Genomic DNA, 25,822 nt, shown 5'->3' with positions numbered 1-25,822 from the left:
ATCAATTAAAGAATGTCAGGTGTGAGTTTAGTGTACTGAGTTTCCCCCTCATTTTCGGTCCCAATGTCTCTCCTTTCAATAATTCCAGAAACAGCGACATCGCTTAGAATTGATGATGTCTGCTCCATGAAGGTGTAGACTACGCAGGGATGATCTTACCCCCTTCTACCGTTTGTATTCGGTTGGTGCAAAAGTAATTGTGGTTTAAAAGGTTCACAATAATTGCAAAACCCCCAGTTACCTTTGCACCAACCTAATGCAACTTGAGTTCTTCGTTGTTGCCTGCACTGACAAGTGCCTTTATGCCATCATTCATTGGTCCAACAGTGGATGACTTCCTACCAGTCCTAGAGACTGTTGTAGGCGAGGGAGTTATGGAATTAAATAAAACAGAGCTCTTCTTCACGGAGTTCATGATGTATTGAAAGCCGTCATATACACCTCTAGTTGACCCCACTGATCAATCACAGTATGAGTTGGATGTGACAACAGAAGTGACTACACTGTAGAGAAGTAGCACCTAGAAGGGGGTGATGATGAAGGACCTGAAAGAGGCCACCTAGGAGCCTGGTTTCAAGGATGAATAGGAGTTTCCTGAGGGGACCAGAGAGAAGAGGGGCATTCTTGGCAGAAGGAACAGCATTGCCAAGTCAAGGAAGACTTTGAAACATTATGTGAACTTAAGGAAATCTATCAGGAGTTTCACGTTGTTGGGACATGAATTAAGACGGCAGGTTGGTGAAAGCTGAAGGGTTGGGTGGGAAGGAGATCATACTGCATCCTGAGTACCATACTAAAAAAAAATAAAACCCTTGGATTTTACCTCATAAACAATAGAGATTCATTGACGTGATTTAAGCAGAGGTGAGACAGTGACAGACTTGAATGTCAAACACATCATTCTTATGGAAATGTAGTGAATACATTTTAAAAATGGGAAATCCAGAGTTAAGGAGACCAAGGATGATGTTTTTGCTCTCACTGGGCCAGGTACTTATTTAACTTAATCTTCATAGCCCTGCTACAAAGTAGTTATTTTTATTTCCCTTTCACAAAGGAGAAATTGAAAGGTTTGTAAGGTGTGTGAGGTCACCCAGCTGGGAAGGGGTAAAGTTGTGATTATATTAGTTTCATCAGAATTAAGGGCCTGATTTATGGCTAAACAAAGGTATAGGTTTAAGGGGACACTTAGGAAGTTAAATAGCCTTGGTGACAACAGCACGTAGGGGGAGCTGAAAGAGATAAAGAAGTTTAAGATTCCTGCAGTTCTCAGTGTATAGAAATTGGTTGTATAATGATGCCATGAACTCATATAAGAAATAATGCAGTCTTTCCAAATCCTCACAGGTGCCCTCTCTTTGGAACAAGTGTCTTCCGCTTGTGCTCTGAATCCTACTCTCTTCAAACATACAAGGGATTTCTGTCCACACTTTTATCCTCTAGTGTTTTTCTGTCATCCGGTTCTTGTACCTCCATATTCAGTCAAACTCCAGTTTTATTTTTCTCTTTTCAATTACAGTCCTGTGTCTTTTCTTCACCACCAAACACTTGGAGTTTATGGTTTAGACTTTCTACTCGTATTTTTTTTCCCCTCTAACTCTTTCCTCCACCCTTTGCAATCTGGATTTTCCCAGTGAAACAACTTGTCTTGAAAAGGTAGTCTGTGACCACCTCTTGACCAAAGCCCATGGTCTCTTTTCAGTTCTCTTCCTCTTTGAGCTCTGCTTGATGGTTACATCCATCATCTCGTGGCAGTGGTGTTGACCTTGACTTGGCTTCTTCATACATCGTAGAACTCTCATCATCAGAAATCCAACGTAGATTCTTTCACCATTAAAAGGAAGTTCAGAAATATACTTCTATGCCAGACAGAAATTTCAGCCTCTGGGAACACTTCTTTCATAGCTTTCCCAAATAAACCAATGTACAAGTCATCACTCTAGTAGGCATTGTCAAGTATTTTTCTCTTCTTTTTTTCCCCCAAGTGAACAAAATTCCTTTCTTCCCTATATATTGATTTTCTGTCTTTGGTAGCAGCATAGGTTTTATAGTAATGGTCTTGGTTTTCAGACACCAAAAATGCATAACCAAGTGTATCAATTAAGATGGGATAAAGTAGAATAAAATAAACTTCAAAATTTCAGGGACTTAACACACAACATTTTATTGCTTGCTCATTCAGAGATTACTATGGCTCCAACAGCTATTTAGGGAAGATCTTTTCCAAATGGGAACTTGGGAATAGAGGCTGATTCTATCTTGGTCTACATTATTTTTGCTACAGAGGAAAAAGAGGGCTGGATGGTTACACACCTTAAACGCTTTGGCACAGCAGTTATACATATAATTTGTATTCACACCCCACTGGCCAGAAGTAGTCCTATGGCCCCACGTATCTGTAAGAGGGCTGAGAGGCTCAGTTTCCAGGTACTTAGGAAGGAAAAAAGAACCAGATATGAGTGAACACTACTCATTTCTACCACATTGAAAAGGTTCAAAGAATGCTTTTCCTAAATGTTTCCTAAAAGTCCATACTCTAATGATGGGACATGTGTCACAGGTAGTTAAGCAGTAACTATGCTGAGGGCCAGGAAAAAGCATTAGTTCATGTGGAGGAGGCACTTCAAATGGATAAAATTCTGTGGTGCTGTGTTTCAGCACTAGAACTAAAGGACAGCTCCCCACATGGTAAAGAATTCTGCCTGGGTATCAGGTTCCTTAGCAGTACTGATTTTCTGAATTTTCATACAGGCATAGTCATCTACACAAATATTACAATTAAAATCCTCCTTGCTTTAATTTCTCTGTCCCGCAAATTTGAACAACTTCTTTGATGAGCAGGAGCAGACCATCTAAATGCCATCCCCTCTAATAAGTCAATCTAAATTTTAAGTGACAACCTCTACTCACGGTACTTATGAGGCTGAACTGCCTGTCACCCTAATGAGACTGCCCGGTAATCTTGGAACCATGGGGAAAAGTCTGCTTTAGCCCCCAGGGGATATATTGAATAACTTGTTTCTTGCTGACCTCAATTGGTCTATAATTTCTAGACGTTTTTAGCGAGCATCTGTGAATCTGTCCCTCTCTTTAGGTTCTGATTTGGAAACCATCCCCGTGGTACCTAGAACTTAAGAAGTCACAGGCACAGCAATTACTGATGAGAGAAATTCACATGTGACAGCTCCCTCCATACGTTGTATGGAGATTAATAAGTGTTTATTTTACGGAAAGATAATAACAAAACTGTAGGTAGAAATATGTCCTCATTTCTCTGTATATACATATCTCTTTACATATAGTGTTTTTTCTCCAGATAAGCATTTAGGAAGGTGAGTTCAGCTCTTAGAAAACCTAAGGGGGCACACAATGGATTTCTGAGCACACTGGTCTACTTTATTATCACTGTCAACCCCTCAAGCACCCTTCTTTATGTTTCGCATTAAAGGTGGGGCGTTCAGCCCTGACTTCCCACAAGGTGCTGCCGGGAGCTCCTGCTACCCTCGGCAGAGCTCCCTATTTACCTCATTCCTTTCTCCTCTCTCTAGTGATAGAAATATCAAATATCTCAGCAGCGTATCCCTGTTCATCCAAACCTGACAGCATCTCGGGGAAAAGGACAACAAGGTGAAGCCACCTTCTCAGAAAACAAACAAACAAATAAAATCCATAAAACCAACAAAGGGACATATTTTTGGAAGGACAACATTTGGCAGGCGGAAAAAAAAAGCCCTTTTTTGCGGGGGGAAAAACAGTGTCAGAACTGCATGAGTAGGTCAGCTTTTTGTTATTTCCGCAGTAGGACTACATCAAGTTTTTGCAGACACACCTGACCTGTCATCCGAACACGCCCCTGTTCTGAGGGAAAGCTAAAGTGGTGTTTCCTCCTGCTCTCGTCCTCAACAGAAGAATCCTTCAATGCGTCCTGATCTGTAACGTGTGCTCCCCAGTCAGCACATCTGGAGACATTCTGAAAGTGAAGGACATAAGCTAATAGAGTAATAACACCTTGTATTTATATAGGACTTTCCTTGGAGGTACTCCAGGTGCTTTACCAACTGTATCTCACCAAGACCCCCACTCAGCTCTCAGTGAAGTGTCACTCCCTTCGCTCTAAGACACAATAGGAATGAATCAGGAAAGGTGACAGGACATTCCTCTACCCCCTCCCCCACCACACATTCACATAGGTGACATGTCAAAACACATGCCTGAGTTGCCTGAGGAAGCAACAGGTGCCACCCAAGAGAAGAAGGCTGAGACCTGTGTTCCCCTGGCTCTGGCAGCCTGCCTCCTCCAGGAGTAATCCACTTCCTGTCTGAGTCGTGCAGTGGAAGCAGAGGGCTCCATGGGCACCTGCACGTACCTGTGAGGCAAAAGCGTTAGGCATTTAGCTACCTCTCTGAGCAGCCTGTGGAGAAGTCCTGCTCCCCTCCCACGAGCCACACTTGCTTTGCTTTAAGGGACTTTTCATAAATGTTTCGTGATCACATCGGTGATCCAAATGTAGTTTGAAAATCACGATGAAGCTAGTGAGGATAAAACAAAGGATTACAGAGAGTGGGCCTGTGTTGTTCTTGGGACTGAGGCAAGTGAGGCAAAAGGGAAAATGGTCAGGACGTTCCCATGATGCGATAGGTATCCCTGCCCCAGACTTTATATAGGAGCTTGTGGCAAGCACAGAGTAGTCTTACCTGCTGGGAGACGCCATCGTGTATAGTTCCCTGTATAGTCAATTCCTGTCCCAAGAGGCCAGGGCAATCACAACAGGTGAGGGACTTCCATGCCAGGCCCATCCGATGTCCAGGCCCCACAAACCGTGGAGTGGCACGAGAGGCTGGCGAGTTCATAAATGACCCTCCTAGGCAATTGCATTTTTCGTCAAAGTGTGCACCGTGATCGCTAATGGCACTTACAGACGGGACAGAACCCCAGTATTTATCTTGTTTTCATTATATTAGATAACAGTGATATTCAATTAAGCAACTAATCAAGCAAGCCCATCAATACTGATCCTGGCAGGATTCTTCATCGCTCGGCTCTGTGTTCTGGGTGGGAGCCCATGCATTAGACTCAGATGGACTTAACCCCTGATGGCCAGGGTCGTGCTGCTGAGAAGTAGGCAGGAGCAAGGAAACCAGGGTTCCGATTTCAGACATGGACAGAAGCTCCACAAATCCATCCTCTTGTCTGATTGTGGTGAAGATTTGCCACAGCCTCCCTTTGAATCCGGTGTTATTTGTTCTACAAGGTATGTTTACTTTTCAAGTACATGTAAAGAGCCATTTTTCCCATCCTGCAGATTACAGAGCTAAGATCCCTCTAACCTATCACAAGACAATGGCAGAGCTCTAAGTATGGAGCCGATCTGGTCATGGGATGACCGCGAGAAGTAGCCCACAGTGCCCCTGAGGATGGAAGGTGGTCCCTAACGACACCAGGCAGTCCTGACAACAGGGGGGCCAACCTGGAAAGCCTCAGCCAAGAGCATTTTGGGAACGTGTGTCTGGACTCATGACTGGGAGACAGAGTCAGGAGCACACGTGCCTTCAGCGGGCGGCTCAGCGAGCCAGGCACACCCCTTGGCTCCGTTCACTTGTGTGCAGGGACACCTGGCTCCAAGGCTAGGGAGTGGTTGGTAGCCAGCGAGGAAAGTGTTTCTTTTGAACTACGCTCATTATTCCTTCCCATTCATCCTCCTACATGCTCACATAGCAACCCCGTTTCCCAGGGTAAATCAATGGCTGAAATTTGAGCAGCATTGCTCAGGTATCTGATTATTTTTTCTGACTTGTAGGATAAGAGTCAGTATAGAGTTTGCCCCTGGATGTTCCCCACTTGAGTGGCTATGCCAGTCACTGGACCCCAAGCCCTGTGATGGCTTCAGGAACTCTCACTCTTTGCAAAGCTGAGGATCTCAATAGGCACCTCTGTACTCTGCTCCTAGATGAAGGTGGCATTGGAAAAGGAAGAAATGTCCAGTGAGAAGATGGGACACGGGGCTCTCGGGTACCATCCCATCAGCTCGCAACTGCCTAACTGGCAGCATGGCCCATATACCAGTTTAATCTCTTTGCAGACCAGTCAGTTTGTCCTTTTGAAAAAGGGAAGTAGGTCTGATGAGCACAGACTGCACCCCAGTAATGTCTTTTCAAATGCTTCCAAGTTCCCAAGGCATCTCTGAAGGAAGGTAGGAATCACGTGGTGCAGCCAGCCAGCCTATGCTTCTTTATGCAGAAGGGACAGCGCTTGACTGGTTAGAGGAACCAGCCAAGCAGTGGAGTCCTTGCACCTCTGTGGGCAGCTGACGACCTGCTGCTTCAGGTGAGCTGTGAATCAAAACCTGACTCCCAGCCGTCTGAGATTAAGTAAGTTACTGGGAAAGTGAGATGTTTCACACAGAGATACTTTAAAAGGGAAAGAATCTTCAGACTGCTCTTTGCTTCCAAACAGTTGATGAGTTTCAATTCATCAAGAGTTTGTAGGCTTGTTAATTTAATAAGAGTTAATGGGGCACTAATGTGAGACAACAATCAGTAATTTGAGAGGGGTGAAAAAAACCAAGTAAAGCAGTCATTACCTAGCACAATGTTTGGTCAGAAGACGCCAGGAACTTTCAACTTCACGGTAATGTTTGAAAGGTGGAGATTTCAAACACACGCAGTATTTGACTCTGGCTGGCTGGCTGAAAAAAAATGGACTTGGTGGGATATTTGGCTCTGACAGAATAAGCAAAATAATATTTTATGAAGTATGAAATCAACCCATCTGTTTAGCTCCAGATGCTTCAGAATGGTTTTGAACCCTGGAGTGTCAGGCCAGGCTAAACCAGGCAGGACGCAGATGACCACAAAACCCAATTCAGAACCAACACCAAGAGCTTTCTAGAGTTGTGATCCTTGTAAGTGGTGTGGTTGAGACCCAAACCCAAGTCTCTCTTTCCACTATACTGCCGCCTGCTGCCCTCACTCATCGCTGGTTGTGTTTGTTGTTGTTTTAAGCATGATGAAAAGCGTGCTGTTTGATTGCCTTCTGGGATCTAGTTGCTCTAGTGGTATCCAAAAAGGACAGGCCAGATATTTCCTACAGCCTGCAGGTGCCCAAAGAGTAGATGGCCGTGGTTCAGGGGCATCAGAATCTCAGTAGGGCCAATCGTTTGGGTGGTGTTCGAAACGCAGCCTCCTTGTAGATGGCAGAAGCGGCAGAATGGCTCCAAAAGCAGTGTCACCTACTTTACGTGACCCTGGTCACTAGCCCCAAGAGAGGGCATGTGTTGCCCTTTTGCAGAAGAAATGAATGAGGGAAATTCAAGGACAAGGTCAGGTTTGAATCAAGTTGTTCACTGTTGCTACCCAAGCCCTGCACTGGACAGTCACCCGACATGCTCTCTGGGCTCTGTGGCTGTGTCTGCCCAAAGTAGAAGCAATTTTACTGCCCGATGCAGAGAAAGTAGAGAGCAAACTCCCAGGGAGAGGGTTCTGCTGTGATATGGATTCCTCAATAACAATTACCACAAGCACCAGAGCTTTCAATTTAATTAAACCTATTTTTCAGCTTGGGATCTATGTCTCGGCTTAGTTGCTTTTTCTTCTTTCGTTTTCGTTCCCTTTTTTGTAATGTTCTTGCCTCCTCGGTCTTGTATCTCCGTGTAGTGAGATACCTAAAATGGTGATGAGTGGATGAAAAAAGAAAAATGATTTCTCTCCCGGTGCCTTAATGGAAGGAAGTGAAAGAACCAAATCAAAAAGTTAATAGTTACTATCATTTATGCTCCCTAGAAAGCTTGATACAGGCGAACTCTAAATTATCTTTGCTGATGGGCCAGTGGTAGCAAATGAAGTGTTATCATGGTTCTGTTTAGCACTTGCCATTTCCACACAATATCTCATTGAACTTGCCCAGCAACTCTTTCAAGTTGCCATCTTATGTAACCATCTTATGTAATAGATGAGAAAGGTTAAATGACGTCTCAAAAGTCACACAGGTCATATGGGGCACAGTGAGTCTCAAATCCGATTTTAAATTTTAAATCCAATACCTCTGCGATAACTCCAGAAACAATTCTAAATTCTCATTTAGGGTGTCGCTTTTCATTTTCCCTCCCACAAAAATCAGTGCAAGCAAATGGCCAAATTTGGTAGGTCTTCGCGTTGACACCTTTTTCCGTTTTCAGGATGAGGTGCTGATGAGTAGGAAAATATTCCAAATCGGACCTCCTTTGTGAAATGCTCTCACGACAACCAAGGCAGGGATTTGTACCCATTTTATAGGGAAGAAACTGAGGCTCAGAGATACTCAGTAACTTGTCCACAGGCATATATATCGGAAGTAGTAGGTAAAGCTGCCCCGGCTCGCTCATGGATGATGGGTTATGTGGCTGCCAGCCTAGCCGGTTGAAAATGCTATCGATGCCAACTTCCTGGTCACCCTGTGCCAGGATGGCAGTGAATTGAAGAGACCAGAGCACACTTGTCTTGCTCAATCATTCAGTCCCATTACAAAAGCCACTCATGGCTCCTGCCCCACTGGTGGCAGGTTAGCCACACCGGCTTCCCTTTCACGCAAGCTTCCTGTTTCGAATGTCTGCTGACAAATTTATGGGAGGGCAAGAGAGGAATGCCTCGACACCCAGGGGAGAAGTCCATCAGTGCTTTTATGCAGGCTGCAGGAGCGGAAGTCTCGGGGGCCCAGGCTAGACAGGAAGCAGTGGGGGCTTGTGATGAGCTGCTCTCCTGGAGGAAGTGACCCTGGTCCCACTTGAGAAAAGAGTTGCTTCCAAGAGCCAACTGCTGTTTGTCAGCAGCCCTCCTCCATCTTCCGATCCTCGGTAGCAGTGTCACACACAGGTGTGTGGGCTCGAACCCCTGACCTCTAGGACCCAGCAGCCCCCTATGGTTGGACCCCCTAATACCCAGTACCTTTCACTTCCTCTCTAGTTGTGCATTGAGCTCATGCTAGGATAAGGTCTCTCCTTTGTCCCCAAATGGCCATCTGCAGTGGATGGTACGCCTTTCCTTAAAGCACATAAGGAATAATCCTAACAGCGATAGTAATTGACCAGTTAATTAATTTAAAAGCCTCATAGCTCTGGGAACCTGGTGTATAGATAACGCTATGCTCTCTCCTGTTTGTGCCACTGACCCTTTCAGGCCCTTAAATAGGGAGCCATCTCAAAGGACCGTCCCATTCCCCTGTTACGCATCACCGCCCCCATATTGGGAAAGGGTGGGAAGGCCTTCAGGTTCTCCTGTCAAAGGGTCGGCTGGAAATCAAGTTACAACCAGCACGATGTGTATCAGGGCATCTCAGCTCCCACCCATTGGCCCGGCATTATTAATAATCCCCAGCCTAATGACGGAGATGAATCTTGGACCAGGAGGGGGGGGCAGTCCCAGTGCAGTGAGGCAGAGGGAGAGAGTGACTTATTAGCCCCATTCCAGGCGTAACCTTCTCCTCCAACCAACGCAGGATGATTTATTGGTTCAGTAAACAGATTTTTATAATTAAAATTGATTTTCAATTTTAGCCTGGTCCGGAAGGACTAGGTCAAGTTCAAGAGAGAAAGGGGGACAACCTAGGAAAGGAAGGGAAGTGTGCTCTCAATTTCCCATGTGTCTGAGATTGTTAGAGCAGGAAGGAGCCTCTCACTTTATGGGTGAGGAAAGAGCAGCCCTGGGGGGCTGACCTATTTGGCCAGCCTCAGACTGTGTGCTAAGGTAGAGCTGGGATTCAGCCTGTGTCTCCTGGACCCTTTCAATGCACGCCTTGCCCTGGGACTGTGTGTGGGGTGTAGTTTGTTCACTGCACAGGCCTACCTCAGGGGTATGTCAGGGCTGAAATGCAGCCACGTCTTGTGCAGTACAGCGGGCCGCTGAAGGGCTCTGCTGCAGAAGTGGAGACACTCTCGGCTGCCCTGTGGCCAGCCCCGTGTCATTGACCAGGCAGGGAGTATTTGACACTGGGACTGGCACAAGCATATTTACAGATGGCACGAGTGTGTCTGCATAGCCAGAGACTCCTAAGCCTGGCCACCAATGTCCAGAAAACTTGGCTGGTGCTGCTGGCACTGCCCCATGTGCCCACCGCTCTTGCTCACTCCCTCTAGGTGAGTCCCACGTCTATCGTCAGGCCCCACTTAGCAAGTCCTTTTGTTCCAGCCCCCACGGGGTACCGCGTCCACAGGACTCTTGAGTGCTTACTCATCCTGAGCTCTCTGTACCCGGTGCCTCAGCCAGGGCAGTAAACCAGTCGTCCTGGTGGCCACACTTCTGCCGCCCCCACTGTGTCCCCTTGACCATGTCATGTGTGGCTGTGTAAGAACGCAAGGAAGGATACATGAAGATGGGCATCTTCTTTTTTAAAATGATGATAGCGCATTGCCTCTTTCCCTACCTCAGTATGGTTTTTTATAAAAATGGACTTTATTTTTTAGAGCAATTTTAGGTTCATGACAAAATGAAGCAGAAAATGTAGAGAATTCCCATATATCCCCTGTCCTCCCCTCCTCCATTATCAGCAACCCCCACTAGAGGGGCCCATATGTTACAATGGGTGAACTTACACTGACACGTCATTGTCACCCAAAGTCCATAGTTTCCATTAGAGTTCACGCTCGTTCATTCTATGGGTTTGGACAAATGTATAATGATATTTAACCACCATTGTGGTTTAAAATAGAAAATGTTTACAGCCCTGAAAATCCCTGTTCTCCAGCTCTTTATCCTCCCCCACCCACCCCATTCCCCGACGACCACTGACATTTTTACCGTCTCCATAGTTTTGCCTTTTCCAGAATGTCATACAGTTGGAACTGTACAATACGTAGCCTTCCCAGCTTGGCGTCTTTCATTTAGTAAAATACATTTAAGCTTCCTCCATGTTTTTCCATGGCTTGAAGGCTCATTTCTTTTTAGTGCTGAAAAATATTCCATTGTTACAGATGTACCATAGTCTATTTATCCATCACCCAACGGTTGCTTCCAAGCGTTGACAGTTATGCATAAAGCTGCTATAAACAGCCACAGGCAGGTCTAGTTTGTTTTCGTCTGCCTCGCTGGGCTACCATCCACCGTAGGGAGAAGACCCAAGATGCAGGTGCGTAGAGACTTCCGTCATCTAGGCTGGCAGAGGGAACTTGGGAGAATATACCTCAACCCACAGGTGTCCTGCTTGCAAGGGCCTCAGTGTCTGTCTCCTAGTGACGGGGGACGGGCCGCTTTAGAAGGCTAAGGGACCAAGAGATGTAAAGAATGCTTCCAGTCCTTTGTTTTCTAATCATGAGTGGATTATCGTGGTACACGAGCAATGAATTAGATCGCCAGTACAGATAAGCACTGTTTAATGGTCCTTCAAGCTCCTTCATAAGTCACGTCGGATTACACTGAATGACGTGCACAACTCTTACCACTTTCTCTTGGAATTGGGTGTAACTGCTGAACACATTGCATGAAGGCTGAGGTGAGGGCTTGTATCCAACAGAAGGCTGGCTTTGGTGGCCTGCTGGTCTCTCCAACGCTGGGATTCTTCGCTCCACGTACTTGCTTTGAGCAACCAGGCCGTGCTTTCAGAGTTACTTTTCTCGTCTCCCCGTGTGTTTTCTTGGAGCTGTGGTCTGCAGCGGTTGGGTACCAGCTCCTACGGCCATGCCCATGAGGATCACCGGGGACTGGTCACAGGGGACAGGGAGGAGGAGATGGGGCAAAGGAGAAAAAGCCGGTTTTAAAGGTGGAGGCTGTGGTCAGGTAGGGACCCCGCTCCTGGGGTCGATGGGAACCTAGCACTCTCACTCTTGGCCCCCACTCTGCTCCCAGTCATTCAGGCTGAAGTATGAGTGAGGGATCTTGCCAGGCAATTTCTGATAAAGAGTAAAAGGGAGAAAAAGAAGAGAGAAGATCCGGTGGGGGGGCTGCAGAGGTGGGTGGAGCTGATGAGGGAAGAGCTGAGCCCCTCTACTCGCCCCCCTATCCCCCCAGGCCCCGTATTCCCTGTGCCACCCTTTGCTCAGTCTCCTGCCCTCCTTTTAGGGACTTGGTGCTCTTTGGTTTGTGCGGTTTTCATTTTCCCTTTTTTCCTTGAGGAAACTATGGGCAGAGAAACAGCAGGGATTGGAGGGACCCTCTGCAGTTTTTGCTGATTCTAGTGAACTAGGCAGGAGGTCTCCTTGGGACCTGTGCAGGGTAACTTTCTCATCAACTTTTCTGCCTTAAATGCCCTCTTCCCCAAAGAGGGGTTTTGTACAGGGCTTGTTGCCTAAGGAGGCCTTCGGGTGTCTATGGTTTTGCTGGATCTGCCGTGTTTAGGAGGCTGAGTTGATAGGACACGCTGAATGGCGCGGAGGGCCAGGATGGAGCCCCCCCAGAGCCTGCAGGGTCAGAGTTATTGTCAGCACAGCTGGGAACCCACTCGGGGGACGGCCTGGGAAAAGCAGCCCCCAGCGTTCCCTCAGATTGCTAGGACCACAGCCGAGTGACTGAGGGTCACAGTAAGCCACCCACCCAGTCCTAGCATGCTGCCAGTGGTGTGGAGTTCCGGTTATGCTGATGTGTTGGCCACTCTGTGGGCTCAGGCTGCTCCATGTCCCCAGGCCATCCCCCTGAGCCCCAAGACAGGACAGGGATTTACTACGGAGCTCTGGGGAGCAGGTGCCCCAGGACATGGGCCAGCTCTGAGGTCTACAGCCCCCAGAGCCAGGGAAACAATTCCAAAATTGGTAAAACCTCATAAAGTCAGGCGTACCCACCCCCTGCCCCCCCGCCCCCACTTCTGCCGGGTGACACCGTACCACAGAGCCGCGGTCTCGAATCATGCCAGGCTCCAGACGATAGAAGCCTTATTTGGAGATGTGAGTTGTGCGTGTTCGGTAGGACTTGCCATGGAAACATGCTGGCCCAAGAGCAACTCAAAGAGGTATTTAAATGGGAACTCTCCAAGCCAATTCTGCCTTCATCAATTTCCGTGTTGTTTGGAACCAGTTCAGGCAGCTGCTGCTCTCCACGGGGGAGTTATGGCCACTTGGCCCCTGCGAGAGTGGGGATTCCAGTGAAGAGGGTGGCTGCACCAGCCGTGGAGCAGGCGGAGGGCATGAGCTCCGAGTCCCAGCTCTGCCACTCACTGGCTGTGTGACCTTGAGCAAGTCACTTAACCTCTTCCAACCTGTGTCCCCATCTGTAAAATAGAGACTGTCGTCCCTGACCTGGCTACCTCAGCGGGTTGGGGGTGGGGGGCGGGTTCACACGCATCCTGCCTGTGGGTTTGCTTTACACATTGTGAAGCCAAGTCCTGCAGCCCAGGATTCTCCTTACGTCCACTCCACCGGTCCTGTGCTCAGGAGTCTGCACCTGTCTGCATTTCTCAGATTCCAGGGCAGAAATACGTCATCCTGAGAACCCACGTCCTCTGCTCCCCATGGCTAGGGCCATTTGTCCCAACCCCAGCCCACCATCAGGGTCGTGAGTGGGGGAGGAGGGGAAGGGTTCAGTGCGTGCGTTGAGAAACGTACAGATGCCCAGCTTCTGGAAAGTCTGATTTTGCTAATCTGACCTTGGCCTGGCCATTGTTACTTTGTAAAAGCAATGCAGTCGATTCCCACGCTCAGCTGGGTTTGGAGACTTCCGCCTGGACCCCCCTCCCTTGCCTGCTCTTACCGCCTGATTCTCACCTGGAGTTGTAAGTTTCCCTGAGCTGGTCCACACTCAGCTCGTGGTGGCATGGGGACGTGTGAGGGGAGTCCTACGCCCCAGACTCTCATCCAGGTCAGCCTATGTGCACAGCAGTCTCCCAAGCAGGCTTAATGGAGGAGAAAAGCCTTTTTAAATGAATTCCACTTATGGCACGCTACCTGCCCTAAATTGTCACATTTTGTTTCCTTGCTGCTGCGTCAGTCCTGCATCCTGCAGGTTTGTTTGCAAACTCAGCAAACACCCTGTGTTTAATCATATCTGCAGGCTCCATCCTCATGTCCCTGTCACAGCAGGGTCTGCCGGACTCTGTGCCAATACCGCCATGCTGGGCCTCGCTGCCCGACCCTGGCCTGCCAGACGTGCCATGCCAACCGAGTACCCACACACCGGCACACAGCACGGCCTCTTGTGTTTGGCCAGGAGCCAGCACGATTTCATCTCCCAGCCCCGCAGCCAGCTTTGGATTACGCCTGTTCACAGAGGACAGGGGAGAAACGAAATAAATTAAGGCCGCAGATAACCCCGACCTCATTTCATCTAATAGTCAGAATGGCTCCCTAGCTTCAGCTGGCTTTCCCAGGTGCTGTGGGCAATGAAATTAATTCACTGGGGTTTTCCTTCCTCATCCTGCCCTCTTCTATTCAAAAGCAGAGAAAAGGCCGTCAAAAAAGCTAGAGAGGGGAAAGGAGGCAGGGAACTGGTTGGAAAGTTCTGGGCTGGCTGTAGAGCCCAACTTCTATTAAAAAGTAGAGAGCTGCAGGCCTGGGGGCCCTAGGGGATCAGTCAGTAGATCTGATGGGTCAGGAATAAGATCGTGAGGTCCCCTCCCAAGTTCTCACAAGTCATAACTCCTTTGCCAGCACTACTTATAAGGTAACCAGTGGCAGAAGTGTTCAGCTCTCACAGGGACACATCTGGAAACCTTTAAAATTGAACTTTAAAGCTGCACTTTTTATTTAGGGAAACATTATCTGTTCCAGAAGAAGCAAACCAAAAGGGTGAGTGGGCCATGGTTGTCATCACTGTTATGATAGCTGCCATTTATTTGGTGCAGATGCTCTAGGAACTGTGTTGAGTGTTTTACAAGTACTATAGTCTTTAATCTGCATAACCTTTTGGAGGTTTAAAAATGTTAAGTGCCTGACCAAGCTATCAATTGGCAGAGCTAGGATCTGAATGGCAACCCCTCAGATGGCAAAGCCCAGATCCTAACAGCTCTACTGCTTGCTCTCACTGACCCACCACCCGCACGGGCTCTACACACCTCAGTCCTTCTCCCAGGTTCTCCAGCTCTGAGTTTGTCTTTGACGTAGGCAGTGATGTTTGATATCAGGGGCTGTTCATTGCTGTCACAGAGAGAGAGAGAGAGAGAGAGTGGCCGAGGTTCCTGGCCTTCCCGCAGGCCATACCACACACGTCCTCTGAGAAGGAGCACACATTAGCCAGGAACAGACACCTCCTCTCACCCCACCCCCTATCCCGAGCCAGCAATTATTTCCGAGCCTCCCTGAGTCCCCATCTAACTATAGCCCTGAGCAGTCGTTTCTCATCTCAGAAGGGGCAGTTTATTTCCTGCTTTAGTCTGGTGTAGCTCAGATGTCCCAGCTGCACGTGGCGTGAAATGCATGGCCCACCACCGCTCGCCCCTTGACGATGAACCTCGTAATGGAAACCATTGAGTTACCGTCCAGTGGGGTCAGCTCCTGGCCTGTGGATGTGGGAGCCTCGACCTTACCTCCTCTCTGATATCTGGAAAACATGAAGACTGAGGTGGCAAGGCTAGGTCCGCTGACTGCACTGTTGACCCTTTTAGAGAAAAGCATGGATGGACATCGCCAAACACAGAGTATGTGCCAGGATCCAATTGTCGCTCGGCAGCAGAGCACCTTTATGATTCCCGTGTGCACAGGAGGAAAGTGGGGCTCCACGTCAGAGGTAACTGGCCCAGAGTCACACAGTTGACAAGTGGCTGAGCTAGGATCTGAACCTAAGGCTAGATTCAAAAAGCCTGTGCTCTTTCCTTCCCATCAGGCCGCCTCAGTGCAGCCACCACTCCTGTGCGGTGACCCCTTACGCACCCTGTAATTGTTTGTATTAGAGACAGATAGAAGTGGTAATAATAAGCATTGCTGGTTTCATCATTGATAATCGCAAGCTGTGATCATTTTCTTTCGTAGAGTAGGAGGTGAATTTCAGATTGATGTCCTCTAACAAATTCAAAATCATAAGAACCGGGGAAGGGAGCCCTGAACCTCCTTATTATTCAAACAGATGAAGCTACCGAGATGAGAATACAATGGGGGGAGGTCTTGGAATGAAATTCCTGGAGGCTTTTCTAGCCTTAAGACAATTAATTATGATGGAATCTTCCAGGTAGAAAGGACAACAGAGATCAATTTGTGTCTGGAGGACCCTTGCCCTCAGTGTCACAGCAAGTTAAGGACAGGTCTAGGACAGTGCCGAGGGCCCAAGGACCCCCAACCCCATGATGGTCCAGCACCCTTCTTCACCGAAGCTGAGCAGACCCAAACTGCATAACTGCATGACGGAGTCTGAACACTGGAGACCTTGGCCAGAGGTGTCCCTGGTCCTTACTTAGTTTTCCCATGGAGAAATGGAGTCCCCTCTGTGTTGGGTGGAGATGTCGTGGTTTTCCTGTGGGGGCTTCTGGGTGGGCAGGTGAGCGCCCTCCATCATCAGTTAGCTTCTCAAACAATGACCACTCACGTCTCCCACCCCACCCACATGGGCCAGTTAGTTTTGCAACGAGAAAATGTTTTCATGGCCCAGGATACGTGTGCCAGCACACCAAAAGGGACAGACCAATAGCCATGGACCCTTTTTATAGTTCCCAAATGTTAGAAATCATATAGTTACAACAAGAAAGAAAAACGTTGACCTTAAAATAAATTTGGGGCTGACTAGTGACCTTGGTTTAAAAGACTAAAGGTTAGTGCATCTTTTGAAACTTCTTTTAATTCCCAAGTCAAAAATTGTTTTAAACGATACCTTATCTGGGAAAAATTCAAACTCTTCAGAGCTGCCCACCTTGAGCAGTTTTACGTTCTCTCCAGACATTATTCTTCGCACAAAAATATGTCTGTGTATATACGAATACATAGCTATAGAACTGTCTTTGAAAAATAAAAATCAAGTCAATATACTTTTTCTGAAACTTGCTTTTTTAACTCAAAGATGGATCGTAGCTATTTTTCCACGTCCGTGATGCAGACACACATCATAATAGAATACGGATGTAGCACAATTTATTTAACAAATCCCATATGGTTGAACATTCAGGATCTTTCCAAATAGTCATTATCAAGTACAAAGCCTCAGGGAATACCCACAGCACACACCTGAACCCAAGTGCGAGCTTCTGCAACAAAGATTCCAAGAGGAAGACTTGCTGGATAATTTTAGGTTTTATTAATAACCACCAAATTACTCCTCAAGAAGGTGGTGCCAACCTAAACTCTCCACTGACAGTGTCTAAAGCATCAACATTTTTTAAATGCCGTCATTTTAATGGTTGTCCTTTCATATTTGAAGAACTACAGAAAACGATCCTCAGGGCAGCGTTTCTTAATGAGGATGACACAACTGCCCGTGTGAGCCACGAGGACTCACGTCCAAGGCCATCCGAGGAGGCTGTTTTTCTTCCCCAGCAGCAGGCTGGGTCCCTAACTCCACAAGGGGAGCTCGCATAGGTTTGGGAGACTTAGGTGGCTACCAGGAGGCAGAGGGTGAGAGCAGAGGAAGCCGATTCAGGCTCCTCCAGGGTGTCTCCTTCCTACCCAGCAGCACTGGCTTCCTGAGAAGGGTCCCTGTATTGATGGACCTAAAAGGCTCCGGGCGGAGGGATATCAGTTCCCATCCATTTGGGCACCATGATTTTTCCCAGGGTCAAATTCCTTTCTGAAGGAAGATGTTTGTCTGCGATCCAAGGCTCACCTGCCCAGACAGGGATGTCGGCTAGGAAAGCCGCACTTATTTGCAAACGTGCTCCCTTGGCCAGGAGCACTTTCTGCCCACAGGTGAAACCAGGCATTCACACTCAGGCCGCTGGGTGCTCATTCACGTCAGGGACCATGTGCACACTCTGTGTGGTACCACGTACCACTCTGGTTTGGACCGTCCAAGCATTGCTGGGGACTCTGGCCAGCAGTGAGTGCCCTGGCCAGAAGGAAGGCAGAGGAAGGAAGTGCTGGGCGCTAGGGGAGAAGGGCGTGCCCGTCCATCCTGTCCTGCCACTTCCCCAGAGTGGTGCCAGGGAGCCAGAGGGTCTCCGCGTATGTCTCGGAACTGGCTTGGCTCTGTGCACACTTGGATTGAGGTGTCATGGTGCCAGCCCCTCCCGTCCCCCTTCTCCTTGGCTGCTGGAACAAAGGCCCCTGTTGAGCAGACTGAGCTTGGGAAACTCGTCCCAGCAGGTCCCCAGTCCCCGCTCTGATGGGGCCACAGTGTCTGTCAGCAGCGCTGGGTGAAAGCTGGTTAGAACAGAGCATCAGCGCTCCGGAACCGCAGGACAAGGCTCCTTCCCACCTGCTGGGTGGGTGGGGAGGAGGCTCACTGCCCCCAAAAGATGTGGGTCCCGCAGGCTCTGCCTCTTCCTCTAGCCAGGACCCTAGGGCTGGGTCACGAGATGGCAGGGACTGTATCTAGAGATGGGGCATCCGAAGAATAGTGTTAGTGGCCATGTGGCCTTTGGATAAGCCCCTGCAGCCACTGAGGTTCACCTGAAACGTGAGAGCATTGGCAGCTAGGTTACGTCCGTGTCCTTTTCAGCTTATTAAATCTGTGAATGCCAGCACACTCCGCCCATCCTGGGCACTTTCTAGCCTGCATGTTGGTGGTGCGGCTCTCTGGGCAGGATGGGGGTATGGCTGCCAACCTCCTCTGTCAAATGCACTGAATTGGCCGGCCCAGGAAAACTCCCCTTATAACACCACACCCTGCGGTGCAGGCCTGCGAGCCCATTGTGTGATGTCAGCACGATCGCCCAGACAGGGGAGAGAACTGGACCTAAGAGAGGAACTTGTGGCAATAATCCAGAAGTTATAGATTCTAGGGTAGAGCCAAGATTGTCAAATCAATTATCTCCATGGGGCCCTTGGGATACGCTGGAAATTGATAGGAACCAAATTCTTCCTTCCTTCCTTCCTTCCTTCCTTCCTTCCTTCCTTCCTTCCTTCCTTTCTTTTTTTCTCCCTCCCTCCCTCCTTTCCTTTCTTCCTTTCTTTCTTTCTAGCAAGCATTCACTCTCTTACTCATTAATTCTCATTTGCTATGCCTGAGCTGAGTACTAGGTTATGGTGGGATAAAGAAAGATGACTTCACACCACCTTTCCTGCAGGCATTTTATCTGACGAAATTACTGGAACAACAGACAAAGCATTGTTGTTGGCATGGCACTAACACATTCATATATTTCATTTTGATTAATCCTTGAAACAACACTTCAGGGTGCTTACTATTCTCAGATGAGGGAAAGGGGGCTCAGAGAGGTGAAGTAAACGGTCCCACTCACAGGAAGTGGTAGACTCAGGATTCACACCCAGGTCTGTCTTTCCCCCAAATCTCTGCTTCTCACTTGGCACGGACATAAAGTGATTCCAAACTCCCCGGCCACATTTGAAGGAGCCAGGAAGTGTCCCTGAAGGAGGTGGGTTGCACTGAGACCTGCTGTCACTCTCTCTTTTGGGCTCCTACTCAGGATGGGCCTCTTTGCCCACTGGAGGCCCCAGAATTCAGCCAAACTGCCTTGATTTACAGTAAGCAGCCTGCAATGCTGTGGAATTTGCAACCCAAGAACCAGGGTTCATTGGGGGGGCAGCGTTTCTCCATCCCCTGGGCTATATGGGGGGTGTGAGTGTGTGAGGGCCAGCAGCCTGCAGCCCCAGCTTCATGTAAATGTCCACCTTTGCCACCACCCTGCTGCGTGACCTTGGGCAAGCAGCAGCCCCTCTGGGTTGTGGTTTTTCCATCTGTGCAGCAGAGAATGGGATTGCCCTCTCACTTGGTGAGGGGTACAGCTAATAAGGATTGTGGCACAGGCCAAGCTGGGAGGAACAAGGAAGGGGTGATTTCTCCAGGCTCTACAGAAAGCCTGCTGAGAGCTCCTCTCCCAGCTACCGCCATTTGCTAATGAGGAGCAGCATATGTTGATGGTTCCGGCATCCATGCTCACTCTTTGGCTGTCCGAGCTTCCAGAGCAAACTGGCTTCCTATTAGGCATTTAGACTTATTAATAGCAGCAAATTGCAGCCCTCCACAACATCTGCTACTTTTCGTTTGCAAAGAGCTTCCTAGGCCATTGGTATTCGTAGCATTTTGTGACCCGATTCTCCGAGGCAGAGTAGGGTCCCCTTATCTGAAAACGATCAGTGGAGAGATAATGAGGGAAAAGGATTTGTTCAAGGTCATCCAGACACCCTGAATGGATTAGCGCTCAGGACCTCAGCTCCCCAAGCCTCGGACTCTGGGGCTATTGTCCTTGCTGTTCAGAATATTGACGACTTTGACCCCAGAACTCCTGCCTGGAGGCAGGTGGGGACAATGGTGACAGCCAGGGCGGCTGCATCTGCTCTCACTTCATTGATGGATTCACTGGATTAGCCCTATGGCCAGAGAACAAGCAGGAGAAATCGCAAAGTTCAAGGCAAATCATTCTGGAGAAGCTTTTATTGCTTCCAAGGAGATAAAATTATTTCCCAGAATTGGGGCAGCCAGGACGTCAGTAGAGAGGGTCCCATAAGCATCTGTGCTTTCGGTCTGCTAGCCACATCTGGAGAGCTGGAATCTCTTTCTAGAATCTTTCTGGTACTTTACTCAGGGCTGGGCCTCTCTGACATCTGCAGATGTATCATCATAGAATTAAGAGAGCTTGGTCAGCATGGGAGATACCTGGGAAGGGTCATTTGTCATGTTACATCCAATTTTTAATAATCTGCCCACCATCGAACCGGGTGCATATGACCTATGTTTATCATGTTTATCTAGATCTATGTGGTACTTGGGTTAGAAAGAAACTACCACCCTGCAAACTTACCCCTCCTCCTTTCCCGCTACCTTTCACAGGACTTTGCATTCTGTGTGACTTTCTGCCCGGCACCTGTGTAGCAGTTAGCTATTACTACAGTAAAGCTGTGTAACAAACCACCCCAAACTCAGTGAGCATCAATTCTCATACTCACGGACCTGAGAGCCATTGAGTAGCAGGTGATCTAGGCTAAGCTAGGCTGAGCAATCCTGCTTCAAGTTACTGCACCAGTTGGTCTATCTTTTCTCTGTGGGTTGGACTCAAGTCTGCCCCATATGTGTTCATTTGGGGCCCAGGCTGAAGTACACCCATGGCCTTGGCCATGGGGCTGGACAAGTGAGGGAATAGAGATGGTGATACTATTTACAATAGTTCAAAACCAGACAAAACCACACTATATTAGAGAAGTTTACCTTGGTGGCAAAAGAATACAGGAAACCAATGTGATCCCCGGAAAGCTAAGGAGGGGGAAAAAGGGGTGGAGATGGGAACTGCAGGCAGGTGCATTCTCATCATACCTGAGAATGAGAAATGACAAAGCAGAGGCTGAGCAGTAACAGGAGAACTTGTTAAACTCTGGGGCCATCTGACCTCACAGGAACTATTTGAATGCTAAGCTCCTCCCCTGTGCCTCCTGGGGGGGAAGGGAAGGCAAGGAACGGTTCTGGGTAGAAGAAGGGCTGTGGCATTATTTTTCCCAATCATGAAATGAAGGTTCAGAGCTTGAGAATGACAGATCCCGTTATGTGACAACACACGATAAGAGACATTCTTCCAAAACCTTTTTGTCCATTTGAGATTAAACTGAAAAGAGTAACGATGCTATCTTTTCACTCAGGGATCTCAGAATACTTCATAAACATAAACTTTTTAGCCTACCGCCAAAAAGCTTCTCCCCCTTGACCTGGGGGGCTGAGCAGAGAATAGGTGTTCTCAAATCTACCCAATAGGTTTTGTGTGTGTGTGTTTGTGTGTCTGATAAAATGTACATAACATAAAATTTACCATCTTGTCGATTTTTGAGTGTTCAGTGGCATTACGTACATTCACATGGTGCTGCAACCATCACCACCATCCTGCTCCAGAACTCTTTTCATCTCCCCAAACTAAAACTCCCATACCCATTAAACACTGACTCCCCATTTCCCCTCCCCCACTCCCTGGCAAGCATAATTCTCATTTCTGTCTTTATGAATGTGAGTACCCTAAGGACAACCCATCAGTGGAATCCTACAATATTTGTATTGTTGTGACTGGCTTATTTCACTTAGCATGATGTCCTCAAGCTTCATCTGTGTTGCAGCATGTGTCAGAATGTCCTTTTTTAAGGAGGAAGTATTCCATTGTCTTTATAGACCACACTGTGTTTGTCTATTTATCTATCGTTGGACACTTGGGTTGCTTCTACCCTCTGGCTAGTGTGAACGAAGTTGCTGTGAAAACCACTGTTAAAGTAACTGTTCTGGTCCCTGCTTCTGATTCTTTGGGGTATGTGCCCAGCAGTGGAATGACTAGATCACATGGCAATTCTATGTTTAACTTTTGGGGGAATTTCCACACTGCCCAATAGATTTTGGCATGAAGCCTAGTAGAATGTGGCAAGAAGCCTATATGCAGACCCCATCCCACTCCCCCGCCCAAGGAGCCCTTCTCCCCAGCTCACTGTTAAGCACACAGGGAGGTTCTGAGAGGTTAGAAACAGTGACATCAATCAGCCCCCTCAATCAACACCTGGAGTCCAGTGGCCAGGGGACAGACTTCCATCTTGTGTGGTCTCAGAGACCATCCGTCAGCAGGATAGCTCAGGTCACAAGGCCATCTGAGTGGTTCTCGAAGCAGAAGCCCCCCTCGATGACTTTCTTTCCTCACCTCTTCCTGTGGTCTGAATTCCCTCACTCGGTTAATTAGCATGCCTGGCACTGTAGCTTAAGACTTTAATCAGCGTGGGGTGGTTTTAATTAATCGTGTGTCTCTGCATCTGGAGTGGTTTGTGTTCCAGGGTCAGGAGAGGAGCCGGAGATAGGGAATGGGAAATGGGGTGGTGTTTGGTATGCAGTGTGGGTGGAGAACCTGGGAATCTGGGGAGAGAGAATCGTTGTGCCAAGGTGGCTTGGAAGCCACCGGCCACCTGTGAAATTCACTAGCAGTGTGTGGAAGGTCACCAGAGCCATTAGGGAATAGAATTGTCCCAAGATAAATAGTGAACTAAATCTAGTTTTTGAAAGTGATTTGAAGTGTCAGGAATATTTCCGATGCTTTCCCATAATTACCCGTGGGGCGAGGAGTGAAGTAATGCATTGACGTAGATTGGGAACAGTCTGGGATGGCATGACCATGATGGAGAATACTGCCTGATAGTAGGATTTCAGAGATTCCCCTCGGCCTGCTCGTCTTTGGGAAAGTCCTGTAAATGTGAGGGGGGTGGCACCTAGCTCTCAAATCATGGTGACCTTTCTACGTGGTCTGGCAGAATTCTGGTTTCTTCCCCCGTTTTAGCATCCCTGCTCTGAAAAGAATAGAGAAAGCCTAGATAAAATTCAGAAGAGTTTAAAAAAAAAAGGTTCATATGTAGATAGAAGGATCATAAAGTAACGGTTAAAGGTTCTCATAACAACTGTCCAGAACTTATATCCTTATTTCATTGGGATCCACCTAGATGGAATACAAAGAAAAATAAATATGTGACTATTACAGTAGCTGGTAAAAGCACTAAATAAGTCCAGAAAGCTGGGATATGCCCAAAGATGAAGCAATGAACAGGTTAGGGGCAGACATTAGTTCAAGGAGGAAATGATATAATCAAGTTACGAAAGGAGAAAGGTTCTCCCAGTCCTGTAAAACTCCTGACCAAGTTCACGAGGCCTAGGGAGACACTCAGAGCAGTTTTCTGTGATGTGGGGAAGAGGTAAAGCGATAGTGCAATGAAGAGTGGGATATTAATGACAAAGCACAATAATAATGCTTGATCATTTACGAAGCATTTCATACCTATTGGGTCATCTGTGCTTTGGGAAGCTCTGTGAATTAAGGGAGGTGTTTTATCTCCATGTTTAAAGATGAGAAACAAAATGAGACTCAGAGACAATAGGATCTCCTTACCAGCAAATGGTGAAGCCAGAATTGCAGCCTAGCTCAGCAGGTTTCCGCATTCTTTCCAACCAAATGGAAAGGACCAAATGGAAATCAAGAGAGGAAGGACTTTGACAATTTCAGGTATCGGGCAGTATTAAATACCAGTTGCAAGATATTTTTAGAAATCTGAATGCAAAGGCTTTTGAGAATGTCAGACTGGCCAAGCAGCTGGCCCTTTGTGTTGCACACCCCAGAACCCCACGGCACACTGATCCAAGAGAGATAATAGAACATGTCAGTGGTAGAAACTGGGGAGGATACTAGTTAAGTTTAGACCAAGAAAATGCTTTTGATTGAACAAGCCATGATTTTCTCTTTAAGACCATGCAAAATATGGAGTGCTAGACAAGCAGCTGGAACATATGAAAACATTATTATGTAGTTATGTTACCAACTTTCACCATCTATGGCCCCTTTTATTACTTTTTCTTCCCCTCTAGGTATCATGTTTTGAACAGTTTTTGCCTACTAAACAAACTGCATTTATTAAGTAATAATATATTTCCTATTCTTAACATGGGACATGCATCACTGGATACGCAGACAAACAGAAAACAGCAACAATTCAATTTTCATTAGGCTTTTGGAAATATTGAAAATAGCTTGTAGACCTCATTACCACTCAGGAATTCCTACACGTCCAGGTACCTTGTTGCTAGGAACCATTATTTATATGCTTACAGGACTAGGATGTCTATGCCCGTTTAAACGGGGAGAGGAAATTAAGGGGGCAACGGGAAGAAGGTAAGTTCCTGGCTGTATGTAGAGTCAGTGGGTAATTTGTAAAGAAATTGATTGTCTGGATTAACTACGAAAATGCGAAGGTTTTACGTAAGCAGAGTCGAGGCATGGCTCATGCTGATTACATGAGCGGTAATAAAAAGAAGGATAAAATTCCAAATGTGCAAAAATGACATCTGAGAATGTGGAGAAAGGGCCCCCAAGGCCAAGCAAAGCTCTAAGAATGGGCACAGAAAGCTAAAAGGTAACTTGGAAGAAGTGATAATGCAGTGTGATCATTAAAAATGCTCGATGTATACTTAACAAACAAAAAAAGATAAACAACGAGAAGAAGAAAACTAAGGTAGAAAGGGACAAGAGATCACGTGGGATTTCAAATTAATGATTAATTAATTCCAAAAGAGAGTTTTGAGACTAATTGAGCAGACACCGGTGCCAGTTCGCCTGCACATGAGTTACAAGTAGCCCCTGCCAAGCGATACATAATTTTACGGAGGCAGATGCCCTATGAAGCAGCAGGGAAAACAGCTTCGCATTTGCTCATGGAGCTTGGAGGCTAAGTCAGGTCAGCGTGGTTTACACTTCTCCGTGCCTGTTATCTGGTGGTGAGGTATTAAAAAAAGATGACCACATCAAACCCTCTTAGCTCAAGCTGAAGGATTAGGTAAGAAATCCTCCATTGAAATAAAAAGGTATCCCAAATGGAAAAGACACTTAAAAATTTAAAATAAATAAAAATAAAAACTAACTTTTCGTAAAGAAGAAACTGGCACAATGGCAAATAAAGGCCAAGGCTAGAGAAAGAAAATAAAAATTCCATTTGATCCTCTGTATGGTTATTAAGAACCTCCCCAATGTAATGAGCTCTGAAAAGTCACGTAAAAAGACATCTGGGCAAAGCTACATGGAAGAACAAAGAAATGCAAAAGATCTTTAGGAGCATGCAGGAAATGGAAGCATGTGGGCGAAGCAGAAATGTCCTGTGGAACGTTTTCCATTAACAAGCGACTGGTGAAAGCGAAATGTAAAATTGGGGGGGTTGGAGAGGAAACCTCTAATCATGAGAAGAGTGTGGGTAGGAGGAGAAAAAGCAACAGCTGCTCTTTGAAAGCCCCAGAGTGAAAAAACTTTCAGAGCCAGTTGGCCACCATTATGAGAAAGAGAGTGGGCAGGTCACAGCTACAAAGTGAGTTTATCACACCTCGTTAAAAGTCACAGAGAAAGAAAG

At 47.3% G+C, this 25,822-nt stretch overlaps 1 protein-coding gene across 1 annotated transcript in view; it reads left to right on the top strand.

Moving 5' to 3' along the window:
* Positions 1–25,822, top strand: part of PLXNA4 (plexin A4) — a 410,115-nt gene that overhangs the window by 285,583 nt on the left and 98,710 nt on the right. The gene's annotated exons all lie outside the window — the stretch shown is intronic.

The sequence above is a fragment of the Rhinolophus hipposideros genome (assembly GCF_964194185.1).
Source record: "Rhinolophus hipposideros genome assembly, chromosome: 25".
Lineage (NCBI taxonomy): Eukaryota > Metazoa > Chordata > Mammalia > Chiroptera > Rhinolophidae > Rhinolophus > Rhinolophus hipposideros.
Note: the sequence above shows the minus strand (reverse complement) of the source record. Positions and strands in the feature narration are given on the sequence as shown.